The 9,174-nt window shown below is 34.2% G+C and overlaps 1 protein-coding gene across 1 annotated transcript in view; it reads left to right on the forward strand.

The window, feature by feature from the left end:
• Nucleotides 1-1,089: 1,089 nt before the first annotated feature.
• LOC137621009 (putative uncharacterized protein DDB_G0291608) overlaps nt 1,090-9,174 on the forward strand; it is a 58,319-nt gene continuing 50,234 nt past the window's right edge. The window contains exon 1 of the mRNA XM_068351449.1: nt 1,090-1,301. The gene's annotated coding sequence lies outside the window, so the exon portion shown is untranslated. The remainder of the gene's footprint in view (nt 1,302-9,174) is intronic.

Genomic DNA, 9,174 nt, shown 5'->3' on the forward strand with positions numbered 1-9,174 from the left:
CTACTACAGTGTTTCAACCCACTGCGAAATCGCTTTTGATGTAGGCCTAACCCCTCATTGCTATGGAGAACTATCATGGCTTGCCAGCCAAGTGACCAACCAGACACATATCGCCACACGCTCTTGTGATAATCACTTCTTTGTTGTTTAACATGTGAACAAAACTTATTTGAGCCCCCAACGTGGCCTGGTGTGGACCACGGAACACGTCTCATATTGAAACTAAAGCATTGCAAGTCCTGATTTATGCTTGATTCCCTCTTCGTGACCAGACGTTGCATGTGACATTAACAAAAATCACATTGGGTCCGAATACTGACTCGTGGCAACTCTCTGCTTCTTTGCTGCCATATCTCCCGAGCAAATAGGTTGCCGATGTTGCACACTGTGACTGACACGTTTTGGTCTATTTTAAGGACGCTGCTTATTTTGCAATGGTGGACTCATGAATAATCTTAGTGGGGCTGCTTTGTAGGTGTTAGCATCTATGATTACTTCGACCCGTCTGCCATTACTATTATGGGATGGGCGTATAATATCAGGGTCGGATATGTAAAAAAAAAAAGGAAGAAAAAAAAACATAATGCTAGTCGCGCTGACTTCATTTCCCCCTCCGCAATTACAGGCCCAAGTATTTTGGGACTGCGCTCTTCGTTCTCAACGCTGATTGGTCGACGTGGCCACCCTACGACCTACCAAGCGACCAACACCAACATAATGTTTGAAAACCTCTCTGTATGGTATGAATTATCCATACTGTTAGTCGTAAGTTTAATGCTTAGTGCAATATTAAAACAAACAGAACGATAAGTGATTATTTCAATCTCTCTTATACTAAGTTCTAAACTGACATACATAGTCGTAGAAAGCTCACATTGAATTTCATCACCGAGTATTTATTAGCTTGAACAAAGTTCAGAGCGTGGGAAGACGCTCCGCCCACTGAATGACGTCATTAGACCGGTGAGCTCCGCCTATCAAGTGACGTCATTAGGATGGTGGCCATGTATTCGTTCACGAACGGCTGCCGAGCAGCACTTGGGTTCTCATTGGTTGGAGGCATTACGAACGAACCAATCAGGGTGAAGGGGCTGTGCGCATAAGATGAAGGGAATTTCGCCCGTGTGACTGTTCGTCAGTTTCTCTCTGTGTGTTGGGGAAACGATCTGCAAATAGTTTGACTCGGGATTTTACGTATATGAAATGTGTAAAAGGTTATAGAACGATGTTTAAGAGGAATTACACACCAGCATAATTACCGGGAACTATACGTCACATCTTCATAAGAAGAGAAAGTCCAGGTAATTATTAAAAAAAAATCTTTTATTTTGCGGGTTTTCTTGGACGTGGCCAGGCGAGTCCATTCCTACTTCACGGGGGAGGAAAGGCGGTTCCATGGGTGGCCGGACAAGTCCATTCCTACTTCACCCGGGGGAGGTCGGGTAGACGGTTCCACGGGTGCTTTCGTCTTTGGTCACCTTCCCAAGTTCCCTACACATTAGGGATCGTCCCTCTGTCTGCTAAAAGGCCCACACTCGATTCTCGTGAGTCGTTAACGTTTATTGACTCGGTACTTGAACTTTCGGACGATTCTAGTTAGAGGTGAAGAATGCCATTAGTATCGTACCCACTGTATACTGATATTAAAGTGTAATGAGTCTGTTCGTACGTGTGTATACTATTGATGCGGACCCTTCCAAGGAAATGTTAAGATAGAAATTTGGCCGCCGACCTTTGCCTTAAGATGTAGCTACTGGCCGTTGTTCAATGACACGTTACGAGAAACTTCTAAACTGCGTTCACACACACACACACACACACACACACACACACACATATATATATATATATATATATATATATATATATATATATATATATATATATATATATACACTTTCACCCGAACGTCTATGATAAATATATATTTTGTAGTGAAATATACTAACAAAGGTTATCACAAATATCTATTAATATCCCATTTTAATTTCATTAATAGTTTTGAAATTTAATTTTCTATGGTAAAGGATTTTTTTTTCGACGCGTTGAAAACTTTTTATATTAGTCTTGAATTTATGATAATGTCAAAATCCTTTTATAGTTATTTTTTTGTGCATTGTTTTTTTTTTTCATTTTTTAGTTGAGCCTACCCATAGTTTAAGATTTCCTGCAAGCAATGATATTTCCATTTTAATTTTAAGATAATGTTTATATATATATATATATATATATATATATATATATATATATATATATATATATATATATATATATATATATACAATTATGTATGCGTTTGGAAATTTTGCGAAATGTGTAGTGTACAACATAGTACTAAAATTGAGCCGGTCAACAGCACGATGGTATTAACATTAATTTTTTTAATGAAATGATTAGTATAGCTGTTTACCATTTTTAATGCCTACCTGGTTTAGAATCATTAAAATGTCAAGTGGCTTCAGTTTCCCGTAACTTGCAAACCACTTTTGACAGTATGTGCTTTCAAGTGTCACATCAGTAGTGGAGACACACCTTTATTTTATGCAGTATTAGCCATATGTGTATGATACATAGTATGTGCCTCATAGAGTACACTGTAGGTGATATTTAAGGGTCCTCCGTGCTTTTCTTATAGACCCAGCCGAGTAAGCTTACTTAGGTTTCTGTGTTTTTTTTTTCTTTTATTCTTTAACAATTTTCATATTGTCTTAAGAAAAATATCACTAAGAATGTTGTTTATGATTAAACGTCTTTTTAAGCATAATTAATTAGTTTATGAGTAATCACAGATTTGTACTTTTTGAGGTTTTAAACTTCAATATTTCTATCCATTATCAGTAGGCCTATTTGCGAGTTATTTCCACACACGAAGATCTGCACCTCCGTTATCCTTTGTTCAAAATTGTAGCAACCTTTTCTTATGTTGAACAGGCTAATATGGTTTATATATATATATATATAGAGAGAGAGAGAGAGAGAGAGAGAGAGAGAGAGAGAGAGAGAGAGAGAGAGAGAGATTATATAAGAAAGATTTGTTTTAATGTTGTTACTGTTCTTGAAATATTCTATTTTAATTGTTCATTACTTCTCATATAGTTGATTACTTTCTTTATTTCCTTTTCTCACTGGGTTATTTTTCCCTGTTGGGTCCCTTTGGCTTATAGCTTCCCGCTTTTCCAACTAGGGTTGTGGCTTAGCTAGTAATAATAATAATGATAATAATGTATATTCAATTCAATAGCCTATTCAAATTTTCATTATTATAATCGTCCTAATATTTTATTTTATCTTTTATTAAGAAGTATACATTTACAATTCTTTAGTGTAGGCCCACTGAATATTGTTAAACTCGATAATGCTAATAGAAATCAGAGCTGTTGGCCTAAAACTGTTCTGGCAAAGCCTCAAGTAAAGAATCTTGGTTTGACTTCGAGGTAAATTGTCTTTTTTTGATCATGTTTTGATGTGAGCAAGAGCGTTCGATATTTTTCTGAGTGGTAATTGTCTTGTTTTTGGTAGCCTCTTATTTTCTATCTTTGCCTGAACACTATTTGTTTCAGTCTTGGCTTATATCTAAATTTGAAGCTACTTGACTTATTAGGGCTCATTAAAAGGATTCAGTCATTAATATTATTATTGTTATATAAATATCTATGTAAATATACATATATATAAATATATATATATATATATATATATATATATATATATATATTTATATATATATATATGTGTGTGTGTGTGTGTGTATATATATATATATATATATATATATATATATATATATATATATATATATATATATATATATATATATATATATATACAGTATACTCTAAACTGCCGTAAAACACACGTAGGCCTAGTCTACTTTGGAAATGCCATATGTACGAAAGTAAATCATGGAATGTCATGTCACGTCCAAGCATAGGGTTTGACAGTCCATAACGTTCTGCAGAATAACACCTGTAATGTTTTGATTTCCACAAATACCATCTCAGATATTACATGTAATTAGCCGAGTCATAATTACAACTATCCCCCCCCCCGCCTACATAAGGCATTATTACTCCCATGGACATGATACCTATTATCGTTCTTTTAATAAAATCCTGTGTCTTGGGGTAGAGTTCTCTTGCTTAAGGGTACACTTGGGCCCATTATTCTATCATGTTTCTCTTCCTCTTGGTTTTTTTTTTAATTTTTTTAGTTTTCTATTGTTTGTTTATGAAAGATTTATTTTGATGTAGATAGTGTTTTTAAGATGTTTTACTTGTTAGTTACTTCTCTTGTGGTTTCTTTATTTCTTTTCCTCTCTGGGCTATTTTCCCTGTTGGAGCCCTCCAGCTTACAGCATCCTGCTTTCCCAACTAGGGTTGTAGCTTAGCAAGTAATATTATTATTACTATTATTATTATACTAATACAACCAGCTAGACTACAACCCTTATTGGAAAAGCGGGATGCTATGGGCCTAAGATCTCCAGCTAGAGATTAGGGAAATAAATAAACTAAATGAGAAGTGATGAATATAAAATATTATAAGATCAGTAACAACGTTAAAATCGATCTGATGGGAGCCTAAAGTCAACCTGTTCTTGAAAAAACGTTTTCTGCAGCAGACTTGAATTTCTGAAGTTCCACAATCTGGTCACAACTGGGATAAAACTTCTAGAATACTGTGTAGTATTGAGCCTTATGACCGAGAAGGCAAGATTATTACATTTTTGTAATATTATTTAGCCTACAGGGTGGTACAGTCAAGAGATCATTGATATAAGTTATTTTCTTTTAAACGAGCTATTAACACCAATATTCCCAATATTAATCATAGTATTTTAGGTAGTGTTAATTGTCAACTAAATATTATTAGACTTATAGCGGGAAAATTAGTAGGAAATTAAGATTTCATTTTGAGAGGATTTGTTTGAAATTTAGATATAGACAGTATACTTCTCATACAATATTTGAATATCGTAAGCCTTGTAATGGATTACCAAAGGACTTAAAAAAAATTTATTTTATAGAAATTTCGTATTTCCATTGGTTTTTTTTTTTCATGCTATTCACATTTTACTCTAGGTCATTTGCCATCTCGTTTTTATATACAATTTTTATTTTGTATTATTTAAAACTTGATTAAAAATTTTGTTAGAGCTCGAACTTATCCTTAAAAGATATAATCTTATCTGACCAAAAATTGTAAATAACTTCGTATATATATTTTACATATATCTATGTCTATCTATCTATATATATATATATATATATATATATATATATATATATATATATATATATATATATATATATATATATGTGTGTGTGTGTGTGTGTGTTTATATAAGAATATCTTTATTTTGTCCGTTAATTGGGAGAAAAATCAAACATTTAAGATGTGTAATTGTTGAATTTTTCTTGTGATAAAAAAAAATTCCTTTGAAAAAAATTTTAAATATTGCAAATGATATTTAATGAGGTTCTGTCAGCCAATTGGCTTCTTCAATAAGGTCAACAATAAAGGCTTGGACTGAGTCTTTATTGTTATTTTGTCCAATAAACATTTATTATTTTTATTAATATTATTATAAATTTCGTTAATGAAAAGGTGTCAAGTTTGAAATTCCCTTAGGTCATATATATATATATATATATATATATATATATATATATATATATATATATATATATATATATATATATCATTTATGTATATGTAGACTACACAGTTGAGATCGTTTTATAGTACTTTACAAATAAGTTTCCTTGCGTCTTGAATCAACTTTTTCCTTGTTCAAACAAGTACTGGATGTTTACTTTCGAAGAATTGCCAATTGCACGAGAGAGAGAGAGAGAGAGAGAGAGAGAGAGAGAGAGAGAGAGAGAGAGAGAGAGAGAGAGAGAGAAAACAAGGTCAGCGTTTGAATCATGTTCTCAATTGGTTTTGTTTCCTTTTATAGGTTGATGGGAAAAGTCGTATGTTATATAATAAGAATTTTTCACCTTTGGTAATTATTACTAGTCTTTTTTTTTTTTTTTTTTTCAAAGACAAAGTATTTATTGGTGTGAACAAATTTTAACATTTATATCATTGGGGGATATTGTACTTATTATTGTGGAAACTGTATTTGTGATTATATATATATATATATATATATATATATATATATATATATATATATATATATATATATATATATATAAGCAGCTCTTCTAGGAGAAGGGCACCAAAATCCATCCATTGCTCTCTAGTCTTGGGTAGTGCCATAGCCTTGTACTATGGTCTTCCACTGTCCGGCTGTTTTGGGTTAAAATTCTCTTGCTTGAGGTTTCACTCGGGCACACTTCCTTTCTCTTATTTTTATTTAGTTTATACGAGAAATATTTAAATTTAACTGTTCTAATAGTATATTTTTCCTTGTTTCTTTTCCTCACTGAGCTATTTTCCCTGTTGGGGCCCCTGAGCTTGCATACTGCTTTTAATATATATATATATATATATATATATATATATATATATATATATATATATATATATATATATATATATATATATATATATTGTGGATAGAATAATTCATAATATAGTAACTGAGAAATTGTCTTTTTGGCCAACTTATCCTCATGAGTAAATTCTAGAATATTTTGAGCAACATACTTTAAGTGCGTCCGTGTAAAATGAAATAATGAAACCGTTTGAAGGAAAAGTTAATATATATATTCTCACGTAAATGACTTTTGATGTAAAGAAATGGGGCAGGTATTGGTGGCTGACGGTTAGTTACGGCTGAAAGGTCTAAAATAGTTTCCCTTTAAAGAATCGAATTAGAAAATAAACCATTAGGTTTAACAACATAGTGAAAATTTATACCTCAAAAAAATAAAGGATTTTATCCTAATGCTCGTTAAACAGTTTTTTTTTATGTCTGAGAGCTTGGTGAATTTTATTTTTTCAGTATGATCCGTGACAGAACGAGGACATCTCGTCCCATTCCTCCTAGAAGCCAGTGTTACAGAAAGGCCAAGTGAAGCCCAACAGATGTTGCGAACTTCCAATGGTTGGAGAAGAAGAAGCGGCTCTAAGCACGCTGGCTTGTACCATGTGCCAGTTGTAGAAAAAATGAACTTGATGACGTGGATGTCTTTTGCTCCGTATTGGCACCGAAGTGGAATTCAGACGTTTGATAAATTTTATAAATAAGGGAAGTAGCTGGAAGCAAGGCTAAGTGAAATCTATTGGTTTTTTTGACTGCGTATGTTTAGAGATTTGGCAATGGTGCTCTGTAGGTCTGGTAATCATGGCTCTGTGAAGGGACCATCGCTTGAAATATATACCATGTTCCTTGGTGCCAGCGGATTGGCAAAACGGGTGACCATGATTTCAGCCCTTCTTTTAAAGTTGTGCTGTGAACCGTCTACTATTGGGGGCGGTAAGTTTTAAAATGTGCATAGATTGTTTACATTGTGTGAGCGACGGTCGTTATAGCGAGGTCTTGCGTTCCTCGCCGAGTTGCTGCCGCCCTCACTTCGTCCTGTACTGTGGTGGTGGGTGTCCTCCTCACTTTGGTCGATGACCTTTGCAAATCGTAGCTCAGTAACACTGTGCTTTATCTAGTTGTATGGCCCTTCTTGTGCTTGTCTTTCCAATCACTCGGCTGACGGTTAAACACAATTGTCACGAAGGCCGTCGAGCTAATGGGAATGTCCCAGATTACCGTCTTGAAAGGTCTTTCTGGTGGTATATGGCAAGTTTCTTGGGTGTCCCATGTGTGTTTACTAAGTGAACGAGTGGCGGCAGGGTTCTTCTTCCTTCTCCTCCTCCGGCCTTTGGCTCCTCCACACATACCTCCTACTCCAAGTTCGCTGTTGTTGATGAGTTCCTCTCCTCCCTCCTACACTTTCGTCTTATTGCTCTGGTTTTGTTTTTATCTTGTTCTATAGTCTTTAAAAGTAGCCCTCTCTCTCTCTCTCTCTCTCTCTCTCTCTCTCTCTCTCTCTCTCTCTCTCTCTCTCTCTCTCTCTCTCTCTCTCTCTCTCTCTACTGCTCTTTATCAATATTGTGGTACTGCAGTTTGTTTGGAAATGTTAAATCGTGTTATAGAAATTGAAGTTTTCAAAGAAATGACATTTACATTACTATTGTATAGTAACCTTTTACAAGTGATAAATAATGTTATCCCCACTTTTAACTAGAGAAGCCTATAGCGCTGTATGATACGTTGATAGAAACATCTGCCCTATTTATAACGGCATTGTTTTCAAACTATTACAGGAACTAAATTATAAATGAAACCATTTAGACTTTTCCTTTTTCCTACCACTGGTCCTGTATCCCCCTTAAATGCCACAAAGCTTAACATTTACTTCGCTTTTTTTTATTGTAGGAGAATAGTTTGGCTGTCAGAAGGCCTGTCTTTGTTGTAAATTTGTTTTTTTTTTGGGGGGGTTGCTTTTGATTGTAATTTGGATATGATTTTCAATTAAAATACTCATGATATATTTGTAGAATTCGGCAAAAGTTGTTTCATTGCTTCCAATTTCCAAAACTCCAATTGCGAAATTACTTTAAATATTTTTTGCGAGATTACTATAAAACCTTTTGTTGCGAGATTACTTTAAGCTACTTTTTTCAAAGTTATTTGGGAATTCTAAAAAATCCACTTTACGGGATTTCAGGATTACTTTCAATTAAGAAAAAATCTTTGCGAGAATACTTTCAAATTCAAAAACCTTTTGTTTTACGAGATTACTTTCAGAATTCAAAAACTCTTATTGTGACGATTATTTTCCAATAGGCCTATATCAAACACCTTTTTATGATTCCTCCCGAAAATTATATTAAAATATTAAGAATTGTTATTTAGATTTTTTTTATCTGTTATTCATTGACCCAATTGGATTTATTTAAAACCAACATTTACACCATTTTGGGACCACCAGTATGCCATAATATGCTTCATTTCTGCCAGCTTGCTCGACATGCGTGCTGAAGGGCCCACCAGGCCCCTGTGCCGGGCTGCATGTCCCAAATTCATAGATCCAAATTGTGTTGTATTTTGCCATTAACGAGGTTTTTAAACTCTCTCTCTCTCTCTCTCTCTCTCTCTCTCTCTCTCTCTCTCTCTCTCTCTCTCTCTCTCAGACCATCCAAGACTAGAAGATGCAAAATACACCG

Source organism: Palaemon carinicauda, chromosome 27 (genome assembly GCF_036898095.1).
Source record: "Palaemon carinicauda isolate YSFRI2023 chromosome 27, ASM3689809v2, whole genome shotgun sequence".
Classification (NCBI taxonomy): domain Eukaryota; kingdom Metazoa; phylum Arthropoda; class Malacostraca; order Decapoda; family Palaemonidae; genus Palaemon; species Palaemon carinicauda.